Here is a 25,246-nt window from a genome sequence, read left to right as displayed (position 1 = left end):
CGAAGACCCAATATATGCAAAAGATACTGAAGACCCTGAAGACCCAGAGTGTGAGGGATGAGTGAGTCGATTGTAAAAAACGAGTTAGTTGAGTGTGAACTGTGAGGTCTGAGTGAGTCGAGTGTGAAAAATGAGTTAGTCGAGTGTGAACTGTGAACTCTGAGTTAGTCGAGTGTGAGGGAAGCGTGATTTGGGTGGAGGTGAGGAGTCGAGTGGTGAGGGTGAAAATGAGAGCAAAGAGGGAACGGATGAGGATGAGGTGATAGGAGAAAGATGTTTGTGTGTGTGCGTGTGTGTGTATGTTTGAGTGTGCATGCGTTTGAGAGTGTGGGTGTGTATGTGCGTGTGTGTGTTCGTGTGCAAAGATCTGCGAGACCAACTGGGTCTGACTGCCTGAATGCAACCGAGGTTGTGAATCCATGAATTGATATAAATCCACTGATGTGGATCTGTGACTGACCGTGGTTGTGGATCTGGCGTTCATGTCCATCTTTGCAAAATAATATGGCTCGACGAAAATTTTTATAATTACATTGGAAAGAAAATAATGTCAGAAGTGGGATTCGAACCCACGCCTCCATGGGGAGGCCAGAATACCCACCCATGGAAGCACATGGAAAGCTTGAGAGCCTTGAGTCTGGCGCCTTAGACCACTCGGCCATCCTGACACTTCTAAAGTGCGTCACACCCTCCAAATAAGTTACTGACACGCATCCAAGACAAAATACCCTGAAGACACTTGAAGTTCCAAAAGACCATGAAGACCCAAAATGGCCAAAAGACCCAAAATACCCTGAAGACCGATAATACCCAAAAGATCCTGAAGACCCAACATACCCTGAAGACCCAAAAGACCCTGAAGACCTTAAAGATCAAAAATACCCCGAAGACCCATAATACCCAAAACTTCCTGAAGACCCTGAAGATACTTACAGATCCAAAAGACATGAAGACCCAAAATTCTCAAAATACCCCAAATACCCTAAAATACCCAAAATATCATGAAGACCCATACTACCCAAAATATCCCAAAGATCCAAAATACCCTGAAGATCCAAAAGACCCTGAAGACACTTAAAGATCCAAAAGACATGAAGACCAAAAATTCTCAAAATACCCCAAATACCCTAAAATACCCAAAAGACCATGAAGACCCATACTACCCAAAATATCCCAAAGATCCAAAATACCCTGAAGATACAAAAGACCCTGAAGACACTTAAAGATCCAAAAGACATGAAGACCAAAAATTCCCAAAATATCCTGAAGACCCAAAATACCCCAAATACCCTAAAAGACCCAAAAGACCACGAAGACCCATAATACCCAAAAGATCCCGAAGATCCAAAATACCCTGAAGACCTTAAAGATCCAAAATACCCTGAAGACCCATAATACCCAAAACATCCTGAAGACCCTGAAGACACTTACAGATCCAAAAGACATGAAGACCAAAAATTTCCAAAATACCCCAAAGACCCTTAAAAACCACGAAGACCCAAAATGCCCAAAATACCCCAAAGACCCAAAATACCCTGAAGACCGATAATACCCAAAAGATCCTGAAGACCCTGAAGACACTTACAGATCCAAAAGACATGAAGACCCAAAATTCTCAAAATACCCCAAATACCCTAAAAGACCCAAAAGACCATGAAGACACATACTACCAAAAAGATCCAGAAGATCCAAAATACCCAGAAGATCCAAAAGACCCTGAAGACACTTAAAGATCCAAAAGACATGAAGACCAAAAATTCCCAAAATATCCTGAAGACCCTGAAGACACTTACAGATCCAAAATACATGAAGACCCAAAATACCCCAAATACCCTAAAAGACCCAAAAGACCACGAAGACCCATAATACCCAAAAGATCCCGAAGATCCAAAATACCCTGAAGATCCAAAAGACCCTGAAGACACTTAAAGATCCAAAAGACATGAAGACCAAAAATTTCCAAAATACCCCAAAGACCCTTAAAAACCACGAAGACCCAAAATATCCCAAAGATCCGAAAACACCATGGATACCCAAAATACCCCGATGACCCTTCAAACCCAAAAAGCCGCAAAATATCCCGAAGACCCAATATATGCAAAAGATACTGAAGACCCTGAAGACCCAGAGTGTGAGGGATGAGTGAGTCGATTGTAAAAAACGAGTTAGTTGAGTGTGAACTGTGAGGTCTGAGTGAGTCGAGTGTGAAAAATGAGTTAGTCGAGTGTGAACTGTGAACTCTGAGTTAGTCGAGTGTGAGGGAAGCGTGATTTGGGTGGAGGTGAGGAGTCGAGTGGTGAGGGTGAAAATGAGAGCAAAGAGGGAACGGATGAGGATGAGGTGATAGGAGAAAGATGTTTGTGTGTGTGCGTGTGTGTGTATGTTTGAGTGTGCATGCGTTTGAGAGTGTGGGTGTGTATGTGCGTGTGTGTGTTCGTGTGCAAAGATCTGCGAGACCAACTGGGTCTGACTGCCTGAATGCAACCGAGGTTGTGAATCCATGAATTGATATAAATCCACTGATGTGGATCTGTGACTGACCGTGGTTGTGGATCTGGCGTTCATGTCCATCTTTGCAAAATAATATGGCTCGACGAAAATTTTTATAATTACATTGGAAAGAAAATAATGTCAGAAGTGGGATTCGAACCCACGCCTCCATGGTGAGACCAGAATACCCACCCATGCAAGCACATGGAAAGCTTGAGAGCCTTGAGTCTGGCGCCTTAGACCACTCGGCCATCCTGACACTTCTAAAGTGCGTCACACCCTCCAAATAAGTTACTGACACGCATCCAAGACAAAATACCCTGAAGACACTTGAAGTTCCAAAAGACCATGAAGACCCAAAATGGCCAAAAGACCCAAAATACCCTGAAGACCGATAATACCCAAAAGATCCTGAAGACCCAACATACCCTGAAGACCCAAAAGACCCTGAAGACCTTAAAGATCAAAAATACCCCGAAGACCCATAATACCCAAAACATCCTGAAGACCCTGAAGATACTTACAGATCCAAAAGACATGAAGACCCAAAATTCTCAAAATACCCCAAATACCCTAAAATACCCAAAATATCATGAAGACCCATACTACCCAAAATATCCCAAAGATCCAAAATACCCTGAAGATCCAAAAGACCCTGAAGACACTTAAAGATCCAAAAGACATGAAGACCAAAAATTCTCAAAATACCCCAAATACCCTAAAATACCCAAAAGACCATGAAGACCCATACTACCCAAAATATCCCAAAGATCCAAAATACCCTGAAGATACAAAAGACCCTGAAGACACTTAAAGATCCAAAAGACATGAAGACCAAAAATTCCCAAAATATCCTGAAGACCCAAAATACCCCAAATACCCTAAAAGACCCAAAAGACCACGAAGACCCATAATACCCAAAAGATCCCGAAGATCCAAAATACCCTGAAGACCTTAAAGATCCAAAATACCCCGAAGACCCATAATACCCAAAACATCCTGAAGACCCTGAAGACACTTACAGATCCAAAAGACATGAAGACCCAAAATTCTCAAAATACCCCAAATACCCTAAAAGACCCAAAAGACCACGAAGACCCATAATACCAAAAGATCCCGAAGATCCAAAATACCCTGAAGATCCAAAAGACCCTGAAGACACTTAAAGATCCAAAAGACATGAAGACCAAAAATTTCCAAAATACCCCAAAGACCCTTAAAAACCACGAAGACCCAAAATGCCCAAAATACCCCAAAGACCCAAAATACCCTGAAGACCGATAATACCCAAAAGATCCTGAAGACCCTGAAGACACTTACAGATCCAAAAGACATGAAGACCCAAAATTCTCAAAATACCCCAAATACCCTAAAAGACCCAAAAGACCATGAAGACACATACTACCAAAAAGATCCAGAAGATCCAAAATACCCAGAAGATCCAAAAGACCCTGAAGACACTTAAAGATCCAAAAGACATGAAGACCAAAAATTTCCAAAATATCCTGAAGACCCTGAAGACACTTACAGATCCAAAATACATGAAGACCCAAAATACCCCAAATACCCTAAAAGACCCAAAAGACCACGAAGACCCATAATACCCAAAAGATCCCGAAGATCCAAAATACCCTGAAGATCCAAAAGACCCTGAAGACACTTAAAGATCCAAAAGACATGAAGACCAAAAATTTCCAAAATACCCCAAAGACCCTTAAAAACCACGAAGACCCAAAATATCCCGAAGATCCGAAAACACCATGGATACCCAAAATACCCCGATGACCCTTCAAACCCAAAAAGCCGCAAAATATCCCGAAGACCCAATATATGCAAAAGATTCTGAAGACCCTGAAGACCCAGAGTGTGAGGGATGAGTGAGTCGATTGTAAAAAATGAGTTAGTTGAGTGTGAACTGTGAGGTCTGAGTGAGTCGAGTGTGAAAAATGAGTTAGTCGAGTGTGAACTGTGAACTCTGAGTTAGTCGAGTGTGAGGGAAGCGTGATTTGGGTGGAGGTGAGGAGTCGAGTGGTGAGGGTGAAAATGAGAGCAAAGAGGGAACGGATGAGGATGAGGTGATAGGAGAAAGATGTTTGTGTGTGTGCGTGTGTGTGTGTATGTTTGAGTGTGCATGCGTTTGAGAGTGTGGGTGTGTATGTGCGTGTGTGTGTTCGTGTGCAAAGATCTGCGAGACCAACTGGGTCTGACTGCCTGAATGCAACCGAGGTTGTGAATCCATGAATTGATATAAATCCACTGATGTGGATCTGTGACTGACCGTGGTTGTGGATCTGGCGTTCATGTCCATCTTTGCAAAATAATATGGCTCGACGAAAATTTTTATAATTACATTCGAAAGAAAATGGTGTCAGGAGTGGGATTCGAGCCCATGCCTCCATGGGAAGACCAGAGTACCCACCCATGGAAGCACATGGAAAGCTTTGGGGCCTTGAGTCTGGCGACTTAGATCACTCGTCCATCCTGACACTTTGAAAGTGCGTCACACCCTCCAAATAAGTTACTGACACGCATCCAAGACAAAATACCCTGAAGACACTTGAAGTTCCAAAAGACATGAAGACCAAAAATTTCCAAAATACCCCAAAGACCCTTAAAAACCACGAAGACCCAAAATGCCCAAAATACCCCAAAGACCCTGAAGACCGATAATACCCAAAAGATCCTGAAGACCCAACATACCCTGAAGACCCAAAAGTCCCTGAAGACCTTAAAGATCAAAAATACCCCGAAGACCCATAATAACCAAAACATCCTGAAGACCCTGAAGATACTTACAGATCCAAACAACATGAAGACCCAAAATTCTCAAAATACCCCAAATACCCTAAAATACCCAAAAGACCATGAAGACCCATACTACCCAAAATATACCAAAGATCCAAAATACCCTGAAGATCCAAAAGACCCTGAAGACACTTAAAGATCCAAAAGACATGAAGACCAAAAATTCCCAAAATATCCTGAAGACCCAAAATACCCCAAATACCCTAAAAGACCCAAAAGACCACGAAGACCCATAATACCCAAAAGATCCCGAAGATCCAAAATACCCTGAAGACCTTAAAGATCCAAAATACCCTGAAGACCCATAATACCCAAAACATCCTGAAGACCCTGAAGACACTTACAGATCCAAAAGACATGAAGACCAAAAATTTCCAAAATACCCCAAAGACCCTTAAAAACCACGAAGACCCAAAATGCCCAAAATACCCCAAAGACCCAAAATACCCTGAAGACCGATAATACCCAAAAGATCCTGAAGACCCTGAAGACACTTACAGATCCAAAAGACATGAAGACCCAAAATTCTCAAAATACTCCAAATACCCTAAAAGACCCAAAAGACCATGAAGACACATACTACCAAAAAGATCCAGAAGATCCAAAATACCCAGAAGATCCAAAAGACCCTGAAGACACTTAAAGATCCAAAAGACATGAAGACCAAAAATTCCCAAAATATCCTGAAGACCCTGAAGACACTTACAGATCCAAAATACATGAAGACCCAAAATACCCCAAATACCATAAAAGACCCAAAAGACCACGAAGACCCATAATACCCAAAAGATCCCGAAGATCCAAAATACCCTGAAGATCCAAAAGACCCTGAAGACACTTAAAGATCCAAAAGACATGAAGACCAAAAATTTCCAAAATACCCCAAAGACCCTTAAAAACCACGAAGACCCAAAATATCCCAAAGATCCGAAAACACCATGGATACCCAAAATACCCCGATGACCCTTCAAACCCAAAAAGCCGCAAAATATTCCGAAGACCCAATATATGCAAAAGATGCTGAAGACCCTGAAGACCCAGAGTGTGAGGGATGAGTGAGTCGATTGTAAAAAACGAGTTAGTTGAGTGTGAACTGTGAGGTCTGAGTGAGTCGAGTGTGAAAAATGAGTTAGTCGAGTGTGAACTGTGAACTCTGAGTTAGTCGAGTGTGAGGGAAGCGTGATTTGGGTGGAGGTGAGGAGTCGAGTGGTGAGGGTGAAAATGAGAGCAAAGAGGGAACGGATGAGGATGAGGTGATAGGAGAAAGATGTTTGTGTGTGTGCGTGTGTGTGTATGTTTGAGTGTGCATGCGTTTGAGAGTGTGGGTGTGTATGTGCGTGTGTGTGTTCGTGTGCAAAGATCTGCGAGACCAACTGGGTCTGACTGCCTGAATGCAACCGAGGTTGTGAATCCATGAATTGATATAAATCCACTGATGTGGATCTGTGACTGACCGTGGTTGTGGATCTGGCGTTCATGTCCATCTTTGCAAAATAATATGGCTCGACGAAAATTTTTATAATTACATTGGAAAGAAAATAATGTCAGAAGTGGGATTCGAACCCACGCCTCCATGGGGAGACCAGAATACCCACCCATGGAAGCACATGGAAAGCTTGAGAGCCTTGAGTCTGGCGCCTTAGACCACTCGGCCATCCTGACACTTCTAAAGTGTGTCACACCCTCCAAATAAGTTACTGACACGCATCCAAGACAAAATACCCTGAAGACACTTGAAGTTCCAAAAGACCATGAAGACCCAAAATGGCCAAAAGACCCAAAATACCCTGAAGACCGATAATACCCAAAAGATCCTGAAGACCCAACATACCCTGAAGACCCAAAAGACCCTGAAGACCTTAAAGATCAAAAATACCCCGAAGACCCATAATACCCAAAACATCCTGAAGACCCTGAAGATACTTACAGATCCAAAAGACATGAAGACCCAAAATTCTCAAAATACCCCAAATACCCTAAAATACCCAAAAGACCATGAAGACCCATACTACCCAAAATATCCCAAAGATCCAAAATACCCTGAAGATCCAAAAGACCCTGAAGACACTTAAAGATCCAAAAGACATGAAGACCAAAAATTCCCAAAATATCCTGAAGACCCAAAATACCCCAAATACCCTAAAAGACCCAAAAGACCACGAAGACCCATAATACCCAAAAGATCCCGAAGATCCAAAATACCCTGAAGACCTTAAAGATCCAAAATACCCTGAAGACCCATAATACCCAAAACATCCTGAAGACCCTGAAGACACTTACAGATCCAAAAGACATGAAGACCAAAAATTTCCAAAATACCCCAAAGACCCTTAAAAACCACGAAGACCCAAAATGCCCAAAATACCCCAAAGACCCAAAATACCCTGAAGACCGATAATACCCAAAAGATCCTGAAGACCCTGAAGACACTTACAGATCCAAAAGACATGAAGACCCAAAATTCTCAAAATACCCCAAATACCCTAAAAGACCCAAAAGACCATGAAGACACATACTACCAAAAAGATCCAGAAGATCCAAAATACCCAGAAGATCCAAAAGACCCTGAAGACACTTAAAGATCCAAAAGACATGAAGACCAAAAATTCCCAAAATATCCTGAAGACCCTGAAGACACTTGCAGATCCAAAATACATGAAGACCCAAAATACCCCAAATACCCTAAAAGAGCCAAAAGACCACGAAGACCCATAATACCCAAAAGATCCCGAAGATCCAAAATACCCTGAAGATCCAAAAGACCCTGAAGACACTTAAAGATCCAAAAGACATGAAGACCAAAAATTTCCAAAATACCCCAAAGACCCTTAAAAACCACGAAGACCCAAAATATCCCGAAGATCCGAAAACACCATGGATACCCAAAATACCCCGATGACCCTTCAAACCCAAAAAGCCGCAAAATATCCCGAAGACCCAATATATGCAAAAGATTCTGAAGACCCTGAAGACCCAGAGTGTGAGGGATGAGTGAGTCGATTGTAAAAAATGAGTTAGTTGAGTGTGAACTGTGAGGTCTGAGTGAGTCGAGTGTGAAAAATGAGTTAGTCGAGTGTGAACTGTGAACTCTGAGTTAGTCGAGTGTGAGGGAAGCGTGATTTGGGTGGAGGTGAGGAGTCGAGTGGTGAGGGTGAAAATGAGAGCAAAGAGGAAACGGATGAGGATGAGGTGATAGGAGAAAGATGTTTGTGTGTGTGCGTGTGTGTGTATGTTTGAGTGTGCATGCGTTTGAGAGTGTGGGTGTGTATGTGCGTGTGTGTGTTCGTGTGCAAAGATCTGCGAGACCAACTGGGTCTGACTGCCTGAATGCAACCGAGGTTGTGAATCCATGAATTGATATAAATCCACTGATGTGGATCTGTGACTGACCGTGGTTGTGGATCTGGCGTTCATGTCCATCTTTGCAAAATAATATGACTCGACGAAAATTTTTATAATTACATTGGAAAGAAAATATTGTCAGAAGTGGGATTCGAACCCACGCCTCAATGGGGAGACCAGAATACCCACCCATGGAAGCACATGGAAAGCTTGAGAGCCTTGAGTCTGGCACCTTAGACCACTCGGCCATCCTAACACTTCGAAAATGCGTCACACCCTCCAAATAAGTTACTGACACGCATCCAAGACAAAATACCCTGAAGACACTTGAAGTTCCAAAAGACCATGAAGACCCAAAATGGCCAAAATACCCAAAATACCCTGAAGACCGATAATACCCAAAAGATCCTCAAGACCCAACATACCCTGAAGACCCAAAAGACCCTGAAGACCTTAAAGATCCAAAATACCCCGAAGACCCATAATACCCAAAACATCCTGAAGACCCTGAAGATACTTACAGATCCAAAAGACATGAAGACCCAAAATTCTCAAAATACCCCAAATACCCTAAAATACCCAAAAGACCCTTAAAAACCACGAAGACCCAAAATATCCCGAAGATCCGAAAACACCATGGATACCCAAAATACCCCGATGACCCTTCAAACCCAAAAAGCCCCAAAATATCCCGAAGACCCAATATAATCAAAAGATGCTGAAGACCCTGAAGACCCAGAGTGTGAGGGATGAATGAGTCGATTGTAAAAAATGAGTTAGTTGAGTGTGAACTGTGAGGTCTGAGTTAGTCGAGTGTGAAAAATGAGTTAGTCGAGTGTGAACTGTGAACTCTGAGTTAGTCGAGTGTGAGGGAAGCGTGATTTGGGTGGAGGTGAGGGGTCGAGTGGTGAGGGTGAAAATGAGAGCAAAGAGGGAACGGATGAGGATGAGGTGATAGGAGAAAGATGTTTGTGTGTGTGTGTGTGTGTGTGTGTATGTTTGAGTGTGCATGCGTTTGAGAGTGTGGGTGTGTATGTGCGTGTGTGTGTTCGTGTGCAAAGATCTGCGAGACCAACTGGGTCTGACTGCCTGAATGCAACCGAGGTTGTGAATCCATGAATTGATATAAATCCACTGATGTGGATCTGTGACTGACCGTGGTTGTGGATCTGGCGTTCATGTCCATCTTTGCAAAATAATATGGCTCGACGAAAATTTTTATAATTACATTAGAAAGAAAATAGTGTCAGAAGTGGGATTCGAGCCCACGCCTCCATGGGGAGACCAGAATACCCACCCATGGAAGCACATGGAAAGCTTGATGAGCCTTGAGTCTGGTGCCTTAGACCACTCGGCCATCCTGACACTTCTAAAGTGCGTCACACCCTCCAAATAAGTTACTGACACGCATCCAAGACAAAATACCCTGAAGACACTTGAAGTTCCAAAAGACCATGAAGACCCAAAATGGCCAAAAGACCCAAAATACCCTGAAGACCGATAATACCCAAAAGATCCTGAAGACCCAACATACCCTGAAGACCCAAAAGACCCTGAAGACCTTAAAGATCAAAAATACCCCGAAGACCCATAATACCCTAAACATCCTGAAGACCCTGAAGATACTTACAGATCCAAAAGACATGAAGACCCAAAATTCTCAAAATACCCCAAATACCCTAAAATACCCAAAAGACCATGAAGACCCATACTACCCAAAATATCCCAAAGATCCAAAATACCCTGAAGATCCAAAAGACCCTGAAGACACTTAAAGATCCAAAAGACATGAAGACCAAAAATTCCCAAAATATCCTGAAGACACAAAATACCCCAAATACCCTAAAATACCCAAAAGACCACGAAGACCCATAATACCCAAAAGATCCAGAAGATCCAAAATACCCTGAAGACCTTAAAGATCCAAAATACCCTGAAGACCCATAATACCCAAAACATCCTGAAGACCCTGAAGACACTTACAGATCCAAAAGACATGAAGACCCAAAATTCTCAAAATACCCCAAATACCCTAAAAGACCCAAAAGACCACGAAGACCCATAATACCAAAAGATCCCGAAGATCCAAAATACCCTGAAGATCCAAAAGACCCTGAAGACACTTAAAGATCCAAAAGACATGAAGACCAAAAATTTCCAAAATACCCCAAAGACCCTTAAAAACCACGAAGACCCAAAATGCCCAAAATACCCCAAAGACCCAAAATACCCTGAAGACCGATAATACCCAAAAGATCCTGAAGACCCTGAAGACACTTACAGATCCAAAAGACATGAAGACCCAAAATTCTCAAAATACCCCAAATACCCTAAAAGACCCAAAAGACCATGAAGACACATACAACCAAAAAGATCCAGAAGATCCAAAATACCCAGAAGATCCAAAAGACCCTGAAGACACTTAAAGATCCAAAAGACATGAAGAACAAAAATTTCCAAAATATCCTGAAGACCCTGAAGACACTTACAGATCCAAAATACATGAAGACCCAAAATACCCCAAATACACTAAAAGACCCAAAAGACCACGAAGACCCATAATACCCAAAAGATCCCGAAGATCCAAAATACCCTGAAGATCCAAAAGACCCTGAAGACACTTAAAGATCCAAAAGACATGAAGACCAAAAATTTCCAAAATACCCCAAAGACCCTTAAAAACCACGAAGACCCAAAATATCCCGAAGATCCGAAAAAACCATGGATACCCAAAATACCCCGATGACCCTTCAAACCCAAAAAGCCGCAAAATATCCCGAAGACCCAATATATGCAAAAGATTCTGAAGACCCTGAAGACCCAGAGTGTGAGGGATGAGTGAGTCGATTGTAAAAAATGAGTTAGTTGAGTGTGAACTGTGAGGTCTGAGTGAGTCGAGTGTGAAAAATGAGTTAGTCGAGTGTGAACTGTGAACTCTGAGTTAGTCGAGTGTGAGGGAAGCGTGATTTGGGTGGAGGTGAGGAGTCGAGTGGTGAGGGTGAAAATGAGAGCAAAGAGGAAACGGATGAGGATGAGGTGATAGGAGAAAGATGTTTGTGTGTGTGCGTGTGTGTGTATGTTTGAGTGTGCATGCGTTTGAGAGTGTGGGTGTGTATGTGCGTGTGTGTGTTCGTGTGCAAAGATCTGCGAGACCAACTGGGTCTGACTGCCTGAATGCAACCGAGGTTGTGAATCCATGAATTGATATAAATCCACTGATGTGGATCTGTGACTGACCGTGGTTGTGGATCTGGCGTTCATGTCCATCTTTGCAAAATAATATGACTCGACGAAAATTTTTATAATTACATTGGAAAGAAAATATTGTCAGAAGTGGGATTCGAACCCACGCCTCAATGGGGAGACCAGAATACCCACCCATGGAAGCACATGGAAAGCTTGAGAGCCTTGAGTCTGGCACCTTAGACCACTCGGCCATCCTAACACTTCGAAAATGCGTCACACCCTCCAAATAAGTTACTGACACGCATCCAAGACAAAATACCCTGAAGACACTTGAAGTTCCAAAAGACCATGAAGACCCAAAATGGCCAAAATACCCAAAATACCCTGAAGACCGATAATACCCAAAAGATCCTCAAGACCCAACATACCCTGAAGACCCAAAAGACCCTGAAGACCTTAAAGATCCAAAATACCCCGAAGACCCATAATACCCAAAACATCCTGAAGACCCTGAAGATACTTACAGATCCAAAAGACATGAAGACCCAAAATTCTCAAAATACCCCAAATACCCTAAAATACCCAAAAGACCCTTAAAAACCACGAAGACCCAAAATATCCCGAAGATCCGAAAACACCATGGATACCCAAAATACCCCGATGACCCTTCAAACCCAAAAAGCCCCAAAATATCCCGAAGACCCAATATATGCAAAAGATGCTGAAGACCCTGAAGACCCAGAGTGTGAGGGATGAATGAGTCGATTGTAAAAAATGAGTTAGTTGAGTGTGAACTGTGAGGTCTGAGTTAGTCGAGTGTGAAAAATGAGTTAGTCGAGTGTGAACTGTGAACTCTGAGTTAGTCGAGTGTGAGGGAAGCGTGATTTGGGTGGAGGTGAGGGGTCGAGTGGTGAGGGTGAAAATGAGAGCAAAGAGGGAACGGATGAGGATGAGGTGATAGGAGAAAGATGTTTGTGTGTGTGTGTGTGTGTGTGTATGTTTGAGTGTGCATGCGTTTGAGAGTGTGGGTGTGTATGTGCGTGTGTGTGTTCGTGTGCAAAGATCTGCGAGACCAACTGGGTCTGACTGCCTGAATGCAACCGAGGTTGTGAATCCATGAATTGATATAAATCCACTGATGTGGATCTGTGACTGACCGTGGTTGTGGATCTGGCGTTCATGTCCATCTTTGCAAAATAATATGGCTCGACGAAAATTTTTATAATTACATTAGAAAGAAAATAGTGTCAGAAGTGGGATTCGAGCCCACGCCTCCATGGGGAGACCAGAATACCCACCCATGGAAGCACATGGAAAGCTTGATGAGCCTTGAGTCTGGTGCCTTAGACCACTCGGCCATCCTGACACTTCTAAAGTGCGTCACACCCTCCAAATAAGTTACTGACACGCATCCAAGACAAAATACCCTGAAGACACTTGAAGTTCCAAAAGACCATGAAGACCCAAAATGGCCAAAAGACCCAAAATACCCTGAAGACCGATAATACCCAAAAGATCCTGAAGACCCAACATACCCTGAAGACCCAAAAGACCCTGAAGACCTTAAAGATCAAAAATACCCCGAAGACCCATAATACCCTAAACATCCTGAAGACCCTGAAGATACTTACAGATCCAAAAGACATGAAGACCCAAAATTCTCAAAATACCCCAAATACCCTAAAATACCCAAAAGACCATGAAGACCCATACTACCCAAAATATCCCAAAGATCCAAAATACCCTGAAGATCCAAAAGACCCTGAAGACACTTAAAGATCCAAAAGACATGAAGACCAAAAATTCCCAAAATATCCTGAAGACACAAAATACCCCAAATACCCTAAAATACCCAAAAGACCACGAAGACCCATAATACCCAAAAGATCCAGAAGATCCAAAATACCCTGAAGACCTTAAAGATCCAAAATACCCTGAAGACCCATAATACCCAAAACATCCTGAAGACCCTGAAGACACTTACAGATCCAAAAGACATGAAGACCCAAAATTCTCAAAATACCCCAAATACCCTAAAAGACCCAAAAGACCACGAAGACCCATAATACCAAAAGATCCCGAAGATCCAAAATACCCTGAAGATCCAAAAGACCCTGAAGACACTTAAAGATCCAAAAGACATGAAGACCAAAAATTTCCAAAATACCCCAAAGACCCTTAAAAACCACGAAGACCCAAAATGCCCAAAATACCCCAAAGACCCAAAATACCCTGAAGACCGATAATACCCAAAAGATCCTGAAGACCCTGAAGACACTTACAGATCCAAAAGACATGAAGACCCAAAATTCTCAAAATACCCCAAATACCCTAAAAGACCCAAAAGACCATGAAGACACATACACCAAAAAGATCCAGAAGATCCAAAATACCCAGAAGATCCAAAAGACCCTGAAGACACTTAAAGATCCAAAAGACATGAAGAACAAAAATTTCCAAAATATCCTGAAGACCCTGAAGACACTTACAGATCCAAAATACATGAAGACCCAAAATACCCCAAATACACTAAAAGACCCAAAAGACCACGAAGACCCATAATACCCAAAAGATCCCGAAGATCCAAAATACCCTGAAGATCCAAAAGACCCTGAAGACACTTAAAGATCCAAAAGACATGAAGACCAAAAATTTCCAAAATACCCCAAAGACCCTTAAAAACCACGAAGACCCAAAATATCCCGAAGATCCGAAAAAACCATGGATACCCAAAATACCCCGATGACCCTTCAAACCCAAAAAGCCGCAAAATATCCCGAAGACCCAATATATGCAAAAGATTCTGAAGACCCTGAAGACCCAGAGTGTGAGGGATGAGTGAGTCGATTGTAAAAAATGAGTTAGTTGAGTGTGAACTGTGAGGTCTGAGTGAGTCGAGTGTGAAAAATGAGTTAGTCGAGTGTGAACTGTGAACTCTGAGTTAGTCGAGTGTGAGGGAAGCGTGATTTGGGTGGAGGTGAGGAGTCGAGTGGTGAGGGTGAAAATGAGAGCAAAGAGGAAACGGATGAGGATGAGGTGATAGGAGAAAGATGTTTGTGTGTGTGCGTGTGTGTGTATGTTTGAGTGTGCATGCGTTTGAGAGTGTGGGTGTGTATGTGCGTGTGTGTGTTCGTGTGCAAAGATCTGCGAGACCAACTGGGTCTGACTGCCTGAATGCAACCGAGGTTGTGAATCCATGAATTGATATAAATCCACTGATGTGGATCTGTGACTGACCGTGGTTGTGGATCTGGCGTTCATGTCCATCTTTGCAAAATAATATGACTCGACGAAAATTTTTATAATTACATTGGAAAGAAAATATTGTCAGAAGTGGGATTCGAACCCACGCCTCAATGGGGAGACCAGAATACCCACCCATGGAAGCACATGGAAAGCTTGAGAGCCTTGAGTCTGGCACCTTAGACCACTCGGCCATCCTAACACTTCGAAAATGCGTCACACCCTCCAAATAAGTTACTGACACGCATCCAAGACAAAATACCCTGAAGACACTTGAAGTTCCAAAAGACCATGAAGACCCAAAATGGCCAAAATACCCAAAATACCCTGAAGACCGATAATACCCAAAAGATCCTCAAGACCCAACATACCCTGAAGACCCAAAAGACCCTGAAGACCTTAAAGATCCAAAATACCCCGAAGACCCATAATACCCAAAACATCCTGAAGACCCTGAAGATACTTACAGATCCAAAAGACATGAAGACCCAAAATTCTCAAAATACCCCAAATACCCTAAAATACCCAAAAGACCCTTAAAAACCACGAAGACCCAAAATATCCCGAAGATCCGAAAACACCATGGATACCCAAAATACCCCGATGACCCTTCAAACCCAAAAAGCCCCAAAATATCCCGAAGACCCAATATATGCAAAAGATGCTGAAGACCCTGAAGACCCAGAGTGTGAGGGATGAATGAGTCGATTGTAAAAAATGAGTTAGTTGAGTGTGAACTGTGAGGTCTGAGTTAGTCGAGTGTGAAAAATGAGTTAGTCGAGTGTGAACTGTGAACTCTGAGTTAGTCGAGTGTGAGGGAAGCGTGATTTGGGTGGAGGTGAGGGGTCGAGTGGTGAGGGTGAAAATGAGAGCAAAGAGGGAACGGATGAGGATGAGGTGATAGGAGAAAGATGTTTGTGTGTGTGTGTGTGTGTGTGTATGTTTGAGTGTGCATGCGTTTGAGAGTGTGGGTGTGTATGTGCGTGTGTGTGTTCGTGTGCAAAGATCTGCGAGACCAACTGGGTCTGACTGCCTGAATGCAACCGAGGTTGTGAATCCATGAATTGATATAAATCCACTGATGTGGATCTGTGACTGACCGTGGTTGTGGATCTGGCGTTCATGTCCATCTTTGCAAAATAATATGGCTCGACGAAAATTTTTATAATTACATTAGAAAGAAAATAGTGTCAGAAGTGGGATTCGAGCCCACGCCTCCATGGGGAGACCAGAATACCCACCCATGGAAGCACATGGAAAGCTTGATGAGCCTTGAGTCTGGTGCCTTAGACCACTCGGCCATCCTGACACTTCTAAAGTGCGTCACACCCTCCAAATAAGTTACTGACACGCATCCAAGACAAAATACCCTGAAGACACTTGAAGTTCCAAAAGACCATGAAGACCCAAAATGGCCAAAAGACCCAAAATACCCTGAAGACCGATAATACCCAAAAGATCCTGAAGACCCAACATACCCTGAAGACCCAAAAGACCCTGAAGACCTTAAAGATCAAAAATACCCCGAAGACCCATAATACCCTAAACATCCTGAAGACCCTGAAGATACTTACAGATCCAAAAGACATGAAGACCCAAAATTCTCAAAATACCCCAAATACCCTAAAATACCCAAAAGACCATGAAGACCCATACTACCCAAAATATCCCAAAGATCCAAAATACCCTGAAGATCCAAAAGACCCTGAAGACACTTAAAGATCCAAAAGACATGAAGACCAAAAATTCCCAAAATATCCTGAAGACACAAAATACCCCAAATACCCTAAAATACCCAAAAGACCACGAAGACCCATAATACCCAAAAGATCCAGAAGATCCAAAATACCCTGAAGACCTTAAAGATCCAAAATACCCTGAAGACCCATAATACCCAAAACATCCTGAAGACCCTGAAGACACTTACAGATCCAAAAGACATGAAGACCCAAAATTCTCAAAATACCCCAAATACCCTAAAAGACCCAAAAGACCACGAAGACCCATAATACCAAAAGATCCCGAAGATCCAAAATACCCTGAAGATCCAAAAGACCCTGAAGACACTTAAAGATCCAAAAGACATGAAGACCAAAAATTTCCAAAATACCCCAAAGACCCTTAAAAACCACGAAGACCCAAAATGCCCAAAATACCCCAAAGACCCAAAATACCCTGAAGACCGATAATACCCAAAAGATCCTGAAGACCCTGAAGACACTTACAGATCCAAAAGACATGAAGACCCAAAATTCTCAAAATACCCCAAATACCCTAAAAGACCCAAAAGACCATGAAGACACATACACCAAAAAGATCCAGAAGATCCAAAATACCCAGAAGATCCAAAAGACCCTGAAGACACTTAAAGATCCAAAAGACATGAAGAACAAAAATTTCCAAAATATCCTGAAGACCCTGAAGACACTTACAGATCCAAAATACATGAAGACCCAAAATACCCCAAATACACTAAAAGACCCAAAAGACCACGAAGACCCATAATACCCAAAAGATCCCGAAGATCCAAAATACCCTGAAGATCCAAAAGACCCTGAAGACACTTAAAGATCCAAAAGACATGAAGACCAAAAATTTCCAAAATACCCCAAAGACCCTTAAAAACCACGAAGACCCAAAATATCCCGAAGATCCGAAAAAACCATGGATACCCAAAATACCCCGATGACCCTTCAAACCCAAAAAGCCGCAAAATATCCCGAAGACCCAATATATGCAAAAGATTCTGAAGACCCTGAAGACCCAGAGTGTGAGGGATGAGTGAGTCGATTGTAAAAAATGAGTTAGTTGAGTGTGAACTGTGAGGTCTGAGTGAGTCGAGTGTGAAAAATGAGTTAGTCGAGTGTGAACTGTGAACTCTGAGTTAGTCGAGTGTGAGGGAAGCGTGATTTGGGTGGAGGTGAGGAGTCGAGTGGTGAGGGTGAAAATGAGAGCAAAGAGGAAACGGATGAGGATGAGGTGATAGGAGAAAGATGTTTGTGTGTGTGCGTGTGTGTGTATGTTTGAGTGTGCATGCGTTTGAGAGTGTGGGTGTGTATGTGCGTGTGTGTGTTCGTGTGCAAAGATCTGCGAGACCAACTGGGTCTGACTGCCTGAATGCAACCGAGGTTGTGAATCCATGAATTGATATAAATCCACTGATGTGGATCTGTGACTGACCGTGGTTGTGGATCTGGCGTTCATGTCCATCTTTGCAAAATAATATGACTCGACGAAAATTTTTATAATTACATTGGAAAGAAAATATTGTCAGAAGTGGGATTCGAACCCACGCCTCAATGGGGAGACCAGAATACCCACCCATGGAAGCACATGGAAAGCTTGAGAGCCTTGAGTCTGGCACCTTAGACCACTCGGCCATCCTAACACTTCGAAAATGCGTCACACCCTCCAAATAAGTTACTGACACGCATCCAAGACAAAATACCCTGAAGACACTTGAAGTTCCAAAAGACCATGAAGACCCAAAATGGCCAAAATACCCAAAATACCCTGAAGACCGATAATACCCAAAAGATCCTCAAGACCCAACATACCCTGAAGACCCAAAAGACCCTGAAGACCTTAAAGATCCAAAATACCCCGAAGACCCATAATACCCAAAACATCCTGAAGACCCTGAAGATACTTACAGATCCAAAAGACATGAAGACCCAAAATTCTCAAAATACCCCAAATACCCTAAAATACCCAAAAGACCCTTAAAAACCACGAAGACCCAAAATATCCCGAAGATCCGAAAACACCATGGATACCCAAAATACCCCGATGACCCTTCAAACCCAAAAAGCCCCAAAATATCCCGAAGACCCAATATATGCAAAAGATGCTGAAGACCCTGAAGACCCAGAGTGTGAGGGATGAATGAGTCGATTGTAAAAAATGAGTTAGTTGAGTGTGAACTGTGAGGTCTGAGTTAGTCGAGTGTGAAAAATGAGTTAGTCGAGTGTGAACTGTGAACTCTGAGTTAGTCGAGTGTGAGGGAAGCGTGATTTGGGTGGAGGTGAGGGGTCGAGTGGTGAGGGTGAAAATGAGAGCAAAGAGGGAACGGATGAGGATGAGGTGATAGGAGAAAGATGTTTGTGTGTGTGTGTGTGTGTGTGTATGTTTGAGTGTGCATGCGTTTGAGAGTGTGGGTGTGTATGTGCGTGTGTGTGTTCGTGTGCAAAGATCTGCGAGACCAACTGGGTCTGACTGCCTGAATGCAACCGAGGTTGTGAATCCATGAATTGATATAAATCCACTGATGTGGATCTGTGACTGACCGTGGTTGTGGATCTGGCGTTCATGTCCATCTTTGCAAAATAATATGGCTCGACGAAAATTTTTATAATTACATTAGAAAGAAAATAGTGTCAGAAGTGGGATTCGAGCCCACGCCTCCATGGGGAGACCAGAATACCCACCCATGGAAGCACATGGAAAGCTTGATGAGCCTTGAGTCTGGTGCCTTAGACCACTCGGCCATCCTGACACTTCTAAAGTGCGTCACACCCTCCAAATAAGTTACTGACACGCATCCAAGACAAAATACCCTGAAGACACTTGAAGTTCCAAAAGACCATGAAGACCCAAAATGGCCAAAAGACCCAAAATACCCTGAAGACCGATAATACCCAAAAGATCCTGAAGACCCAACATACCCTGAAGACCCAAAAGACCCTGAAGACCTTAAAGATCAAAAATACCCCGAAGACCCATAATACCCTAAACATCCTGAAGACCCTGAAGATACTTACAGATCCAAAAGACATGAAGACCCAAAATTCTCAAAATACCCCAAATACCCTAAAATACCCAAAAGACCATGAAGACCCATACTACCCAAAATATCCCAAAGATCCAAAATACCCTGAAGATCCAAAAGACCCTGAAGACACTTAAAGATCCAAAAGACATGAAGACCAAAAATTCCCAAAATATCCTGAAGACACAAAATACCCCAAATACCCTAAAATACCCAAAAGACCACGAAGACCCATAATACCCAAAAGATCCAGAAGATCCAAAATACCCTGAAGACCTTAAAGATCCAAAATACCCTGAAGACCCATAATACCCAAAACATCCTGAAGACCCTGAAGACACTTACAGATCCAAAAGACATGAAGACCCAAAATTCTCAAAATACCCCAAATACCCTAAAAGACCCAAAAGACCACGAAGACCCATAATACCAAAAGATCCCGAAGATCCAAAATACCCTGAAGATCCAAAAGACCCTGAAGACACTTAAAGATCCAAAAGACATGAAGACCAAAAATTTCCAAAATACCCCAAAGACCCTTAAAAACCACGAAGACCCAAAATGCCCAAAATACCCCAAAGACCCAAAATACCCTGAAGACCGATAATACCCAAAAGATCCTGAAGACCCTGAAGACACTTACAGATCCAAAAGACATGAAGACCCAAAATTCTCAAAATACCCCAAATACCCTAAAAGACCCAAAAGACCATGAAGACACATACAACCAAAAAGATCCAGAAGATCCAAAATACCCAGAAGATCCAAAAGACCCTGAAGACACTTAAAGATCCAAAAGACATGAAGACCAAAAATTTCCAAAATATCCTGAAGACCCTGAAGACACTTACAGATCCAAAATACATGAAGACCCAAAATACCCCAAATACACTAAAAGACCCAAAAGACCACGAAGACCAATAATACCCAAAAGATCCCGAAGATCCAAAATACCCTGAAGATCCAAAAGACCCTGAAGACACTTAAAGATCCAAAAGACATGAAGACCAAAAATTTCCAAAATACCCCAAAGACCCTTAAAAACCACGAAGACCCAAAATATCCCGAAGATCCGAAAAAACCATGGATACCCAAAATACCCCGATGACCCTTCAAACCCAAAAAGCCGCAAAATATCCCGAAGACCCAATATATGCAAAAGATTCTGAAGACCCTGAAGACCCAGAGTGTGAGGGATGAGTGAGTCGATTGTAAAAAATGAGTTAGTTGAGTGTGAACTGTGAGGTCTGAGTGAGTCGAGTGTGAACTCTGAGTTAGTCGAGTGTGAGGGAAGCGTGATTTGGGTGGAGGTGAGGAGTCGAGTGGTGAGGGTGAAAATGAGAGCAAAGAGGGAACGGATGAGGATGAGGTGATAGGAGAAAGATGTTTGTGTGTGTGCGTGTGTGTGTGTATGTTTGAGTGTGCATGCGTTTGAGAGTGTGGGTGTGTATGTGCGTGTGTGTGTTCGTGTGCAAAGATCTGCGAGACCAACTGGGTCTGACTGCCTGAATGCAACCGAGGTTGTGAATCCATGAATTGATATAAATCCACTGATGTGGATCTGTGACTGAACGTGGTTGTGGATCTGGCGTTCATGTCCATCTTTGCAAAATAATATGGCTCGACGAAAATTTTTATAATTACATTAGAAAGAAAATAATGTCAGAAGTGGGATTCGAGCCCACGCCTCCATGGGGAGACCAGAATACCCACCCATGGAAGCACATGGAAAGCTTGAGAGCCTTGAGTCTGGTGCCTTAGACCACTCGGCCATCCTGACACTTCTAAAGTGCGTCACACCCTCCAAATAAGTTACTGACACGCATCCAAGACAAAATACCCTGAAGACACTTGAAGTTCCAAAAGACCATGAAGACCCAAAATGGCCAAAAGACCCAAAATACCCTGAAGACCGATAATACCCAAAAGATCCTGAAGACCCAACATACCCTGAAGACCCAAAAGACCCTGAAGACCTTAAAGATCAAAAATACCCCGAAGACCCATAATACCCAAAACATCCTGAAGACCCTGAAGATACTTACAGATCCAAAAGACATGAAGACCCAAAATTCTCAAAATACCCCAAATACCCTAAAATACCCAAAAGACCATGAAGACCCATACTACCCAAAATATCCCAAAGATCCAAAATACCCTGAAGATCCAAAAGACCCTGAAGACACTTAAAGATCCAAAAGACATGAAGACCAAAAATTCCCAAAATATCCTGAAGACCCAAAATACCCCAAATACCCTAAAAGACCCAAAAGACCACGAAGACCCATAATACCCAAAAGATCCCGAAGATCCAAAATACCCTGAAGACCTTAAAGATCCAAAATACCCTGAAGACCCATAATACCCAAAACATCCTGAAGACCCTGAAGACACTTACAGATCCAAAAGACATGAAGACCAAAAATTTCCAAAATACCCCAAAGACCCTTAAAAACCACGAAGACCCAAAATGCCCAAAATACCCCAAAGACCCAAAATACCCTGAAGACCGATAATACCCAAAAGATCCTGAAGACCCTGAAGACACTTACAGATCCAAAAGACATGAAGACCCAAAATTCTCAAAATACCCCAAATACCCTAAAAGACCCAAAAGACCATGAAGACACATACTACCCAAAATATCCCAAAGATCCAAAATACCCTGAAGATACAAAAGACCCTGAAGACACTTAAAGATCCAAAAGACTTGAAGACCAAAAATTCCCAAAATATCCTGAAGACACAAAATACCCCAAATACCCTAAAATACCCAAAAGACCACGAAGACCCATAATACCCAAAAGATCCAGAAGATCCAAAATACCCTGAAGACCTTAAAGATCCAAAATACCCTGAAGACCCATAATACCCAAAACATCCTGAAGACCCTGAAGACACTTACAGATCCAAAAGACATGAAGACCCAAAATTCTCAAAATACCCCAAATACCCTAAAAGACCCAAAAGACCACGAAGACCCATAATACCAAAAGATCCCGAAGATCCAAAATACCCTGAAGATCCAAAAGACCCTGAAGACACTTAAAGATCCAAAAGACATGAAGACCAAAAATTTCCAAAATACCCCAAAGACCCTTAAAAACCACGAAGACCCAAAATGCCCAAAATACCCCAAAGACCCAAAATACCCTGAAGACCGATAATACCCAAAAGATCCTGAAGACCCTGAAGAAACTTACAGATCCAAAAGACATGAAGACCCAAAATTCTCAAAATACCCCAAATACCCTAAAAGACCCAAAAGACCATGAAGACACATACAACCAAAAAGATCCAGAAGATCCAAAATACCCAGAAGATCCAAAAGACCCTGAAGACACTTAAAGATCCAAAAGACATGAAGACCAAAAATTTCCAAAATATCCTGAAGACCCTGAAGACACTTACAGATCCAAAATACATGAAGACCCAAAATACCCCAAATACACTAAAAGACCCAAAAGACCACGAAGACCCATAATACCCAAAAGATCCCGAAGATCCAAAATACCCTGAAGATCCAAAAGACCCTGAAGACACTTAAAGATCCAAAAGACATGAAGACCAAAAATTTCCAAAATACCCCAAAGACCCTTAAAAACCACGAAGACCCAAAATATCCCGAAGATCCGAAAAAACCATGGATACCCAAAATACCCCGATGACCCTTCAAACCCAAAAAGCCGCAAAATATCCCGAAGACCCAATATATGCAAAAGATTCTGAAGACCCTGAAGACCCAGAGTGTGAGGGATGAGTGAGTCGATTGTAAAAAATGAGTTAGTTGAGTGTGAACTGTGAGGTCTGAGTGAGTCGAGTGTGAAAAATGAGTTAGTCGAGTGTGAGGGAAGCGTGATTTGGGTGGAGGTGAGGAGTCGAGTGGTGAGGGTGAAAATGAGAGCAAAGAGGGAACGGATGAGGATGAGGTGATAGGAGAAAGATGTTTGTGTGTGTGCGTGTGTGTGTGTATGTTTGAGTGTGCATGCGTTTGAGAGTGTGGGTGTGTATGTGCGTGTGTGTGTTCGTGTGCAAAGATCTGCGAGACCAACTGGGTCTGACTGCCTGAATGCAACCGAGGTTGTGAATCCATGAATTGATATAAATCCACTGATGTGGATCTGTGACTGACCATGGTTGTGGATCTGGCGTTCATGTCCATCTTTGCAAAATAATATGGCTCGACGAAAATTTTTATAATTACATTCGAAAGAAAATGGTGTCAGGAGTGGGATTCGAACCCATGCCTCCATGGGAAGACCAGAATACCCACCCATGGAAGCACATGGAAAGCTTTGGGGCCTTGAGTCTGGCGACTTAGATCACTTGTCCATGCTGACACTTCGAAAGTGTGTCACACCCTCCAAATAAGTTACTGACACGCATCCAAGACAAAATACCCTGAAGACACTTGAAGTTCCAAAAGACATGAAGACCAAAAATTTCCAAAATACCCCAAAGACCCTTAAAAACCACGAAGACCCAAAATGCCCAAAATACCCCAAAGACCCAAAATACCCTGAAGACCGATAATACCCAAAAGATCCTGAAGACCCTGAAGACACTTATAGATCCAAAAGACATGAAGACCCAAAATTCTCAAAATACCCCAAATACCCTAAAAGACCCAAAAGACCATGAAGACACATACTACCAAAAAGATCCAGAAGATCCAAAATACCCAGAAGATCCAAAAGACCCTGAAGACACTTAAAGATCCAAAAGACATGAAGACCAAAAATTCCCAAAATATCCTGAAGACCCTGAAGACACTTACAGATCCAAAATACATGAAGACCCAAAATACCCCAAATACCCTAAAAGACCCAAAAGACCACGAAGACCCATAATACCCAAAAGATCCCGAAGATCCAAAATACCCTGAAGATCCAAAAGACCCTGAAGACACTTAAAGATCCAAAAGACATGAAGACCAAAAATTTCCAAAATACCCCAAAGACCCTTAAAAACCACGAAGACCCAAAATATCCCAAAGATCCGAAAACACCATGGATACCCAAAATACCCCGATGACCCTTCAAACCCAAAAAGCCGCAAAATATTCCGAAGACCCAATATATGCAAAAGATGCTGAAGACCCTGAAGACCCAGAGTGTGAGGGATGAGTGAGTCGATTGTAAAAAACGAGTTAGTTGAGTGTGAACTGTGAGGTCTGAGTGAGTCGAGTGTGAAAAATGAGTTAGTCGAGTGTGAACTGTGAACTCTGAGTTAGTCGAGTGTGAGGGAAGCGTGATTTGGGTGGAGGTGAGGAGTCGAGTGGTGAGGGTGAAAATGAGAGCAAAGAGGGAACGGATGAGGATGAGGTGATAGGAGAAAGATGTTTGTGTGTGTGCGTGTGTGTGTATGTTTGAGTGTGCATGCGTTTGAGAGTGTGGGTGTGTATGTGCGTGT

General features: G+C 42.6%; 12 non-coding genes across 12 annotated transcripts; all 12 read right to left on the bottom strand.

Moving 5' to 3' along the window:
- Positions 1–548: 548 nt before the first annotated feature.
- On the bottom strand, positions 549–668 carry TRNAL-CAA (transfer RNA leucine (anticodon CAA)). Its single transcript has 2 exons — positions 631–668; positions 549–594 (listed from the first exon to the last, which is right to left on the bottom strand). It is a non-coding gene; the product is annotated as a tRNA-Leu (tRNA).
- A 1,961-nt stretch (positions 669–2,629) lies between these two features.
- Positions 2,630–2,749, bottom strand: TRNAL-CAA (transfer RNA leucine (anticodon CAA)). The gene is made up of 2 exons: positions 2,712–2,749; positions 2,630–2,675 (listed from the first exon to the last, which is right to left on the bottom strand). It is a non-coding gene; the product is annotated as a tRNA-Leu (tRNA).
- Positions 2,750–6,837: 4,088 nt separating this feature from the next.
- Positions 6,838–6,957, bottom strand: TRNAL-CAA (transfer RNA leucine (anticodon CAA)). The gene is made up of 2 exons: positions 6,920–6,957; positions 6,838–6,883 (listed from the first exon to the last, which is right to left on the bottom strand). It is a non-coding gene; the product is annotated as a tRNA-Leu (tRNA).
- Positions 6,958–8,773: 1,816 nt separating this feature from the next.
- Positions 8,774–8,893, bottom strand: TRNAL-CAA (transfer RNA leucine (anticodon CAA)). The gene is made up of 2 exons: positions 8,856–8,893; positions 8,774–8,819 (listed from the first exon to the last, which is right to left on the bottom strand). It is a non-coding gene; the product is annotated as a tRNA-Leu (tRNA).
- Positions 8,894–9,881: 988 nt separating this feature from the next.
- Positions 9,882–10,002, bottom strand: TRNAL-CAA (transfer RNA leucine (anticodon CAA)). Its single transcript has 2 exons — positions 9,965–10,002; positions 9,882–9,927 (listed from the first exon to the last, which is right to left on the bottom strand). It is a non-coding gene; the product is annotated as a tRNA-Leu (tRNA).
- A 1,960-nt stretch (positions 10,003–11,962) lies between these two features.
- On the bottom strand, positions 11,963–12,082 carry TRNAL-CAA (transfer RNA leucine (anticodon CAA)). The gene is made up of 2 exons: positions 12,045–12,082; positions 11,963–12,008 (listed from the first exon to the last, which is right to left on the bottom strand). It is a non-coding gene; the product is annotated as a tRNA-Leu (tRNA).
- Positions 12,083–13,068: 986 nt separating this feature from the next.
- On the bottom strand, positions 13,069–13,189 carry TRNAL-CAA (transfer RNA leucine (anticodon CAA)). The gene is made up of 2 exons: positions 13,152–13,189; positions 13,069–13,114 (listed from the first exon to the last, which is right to left on the bottom strand). It is a non-coding gene; the product is annotated as a tRNA-Leu (tRNA).
- Positions 13,190–15,148: 1,959 nt separating this feature from the next.
- TRNAL-CAA (transfer RNA leucine (anticodon CAA)) lies at positions 15,149–15,268 on the bottom strand. The gene is made up of 2 exons: positions 15,231–15,268; positions 15,149–15,194 (listed from the first exon to the last, which is right to left on the bottom strand). It is a non-coding gene; the product is annotated as a tRNA-Leu (tRNA).
- A 986-nt stretch (positions 15,269–16,254) lies between these two features.
- TRNAL-CAA (transfer RNA leucine (anticodon CAA)) lies at positions 16,255–16,375 on the bottom strand. The gene is made up of 2 exons: positions 16,338–16,375; positions 16,255–16,300 (listed from the first exon to the last, which is right to left on the bottom strand). It is a non-coding gene; the product is annotated as a tRNA-Leu (tRNA).
- A 1,959-nt stretch (positions 16,376–18,334) lies between these two features.
- Positions 18,335–18,454, bottom strand: TRNAL-CAA (transfer RNA leucine (anticodon CAA)). The gene is made up of 2 exons: positions 18,417–18,454; positions 18,335–18,380 (listed from the first exon to the last, which is right to left on the bottom strand). It is a non-coding gene; the product is annotated as a tRNA-Leu (tRNA).
- A 986-nt stretch (positions 18,455–19,440) lies between these two features.
- Positions 19,441–19,561, bottom strand: TRNAL-CAA (transfer RNA leucine (anticodon CAA)). The gene is made up of 2 exons: positions 19,524–19,561; positions 19,441–19,486 (listed from the first exon to the last, which is right to left on the bottom strand). It is a non-coding gene; the product is annotated as a tRNA-Leu (tRNA).
- Positions 19,562–21,494: 1,933 nt separating this feature from the next.
- Positions 21,495–21,614, bottom strand: TRNAL-CAA (transfer RNA leucine (anticodon CAA)). Its single transcript has 2 exons — positions 21,577–21,614; positions 21,495–21,540 (listed from the first exon to the last, which is right to left on the bottom strand). It is a non-coding gene; the product is annotated as a tRNA-Leu (tRNA).
- Positions 21,615–25,246: the final 3,632 nt, after the last annotated feature.

The sequence above is a fragment of the Myxine glutinosa genome, chromosome 8, assembly GCF_964187855.1.
Source record: "Myxine glutinosa chromosome 8, kmMyxGlut1.1, whole genome shotgun sequence".
In the NCBI taxonomy this organism is placed as follows: domain Eukaryota; kingdom Metazoa; phylum Chordata; class Myxini; order Myxiniformes; family Myxinidae; genus Myxine; species Myxine glutinosa.
Note: the sequence above shows the minus strand (reverse complement) of the source record. Positions and strands in the feature narration are given on the sequence as shown.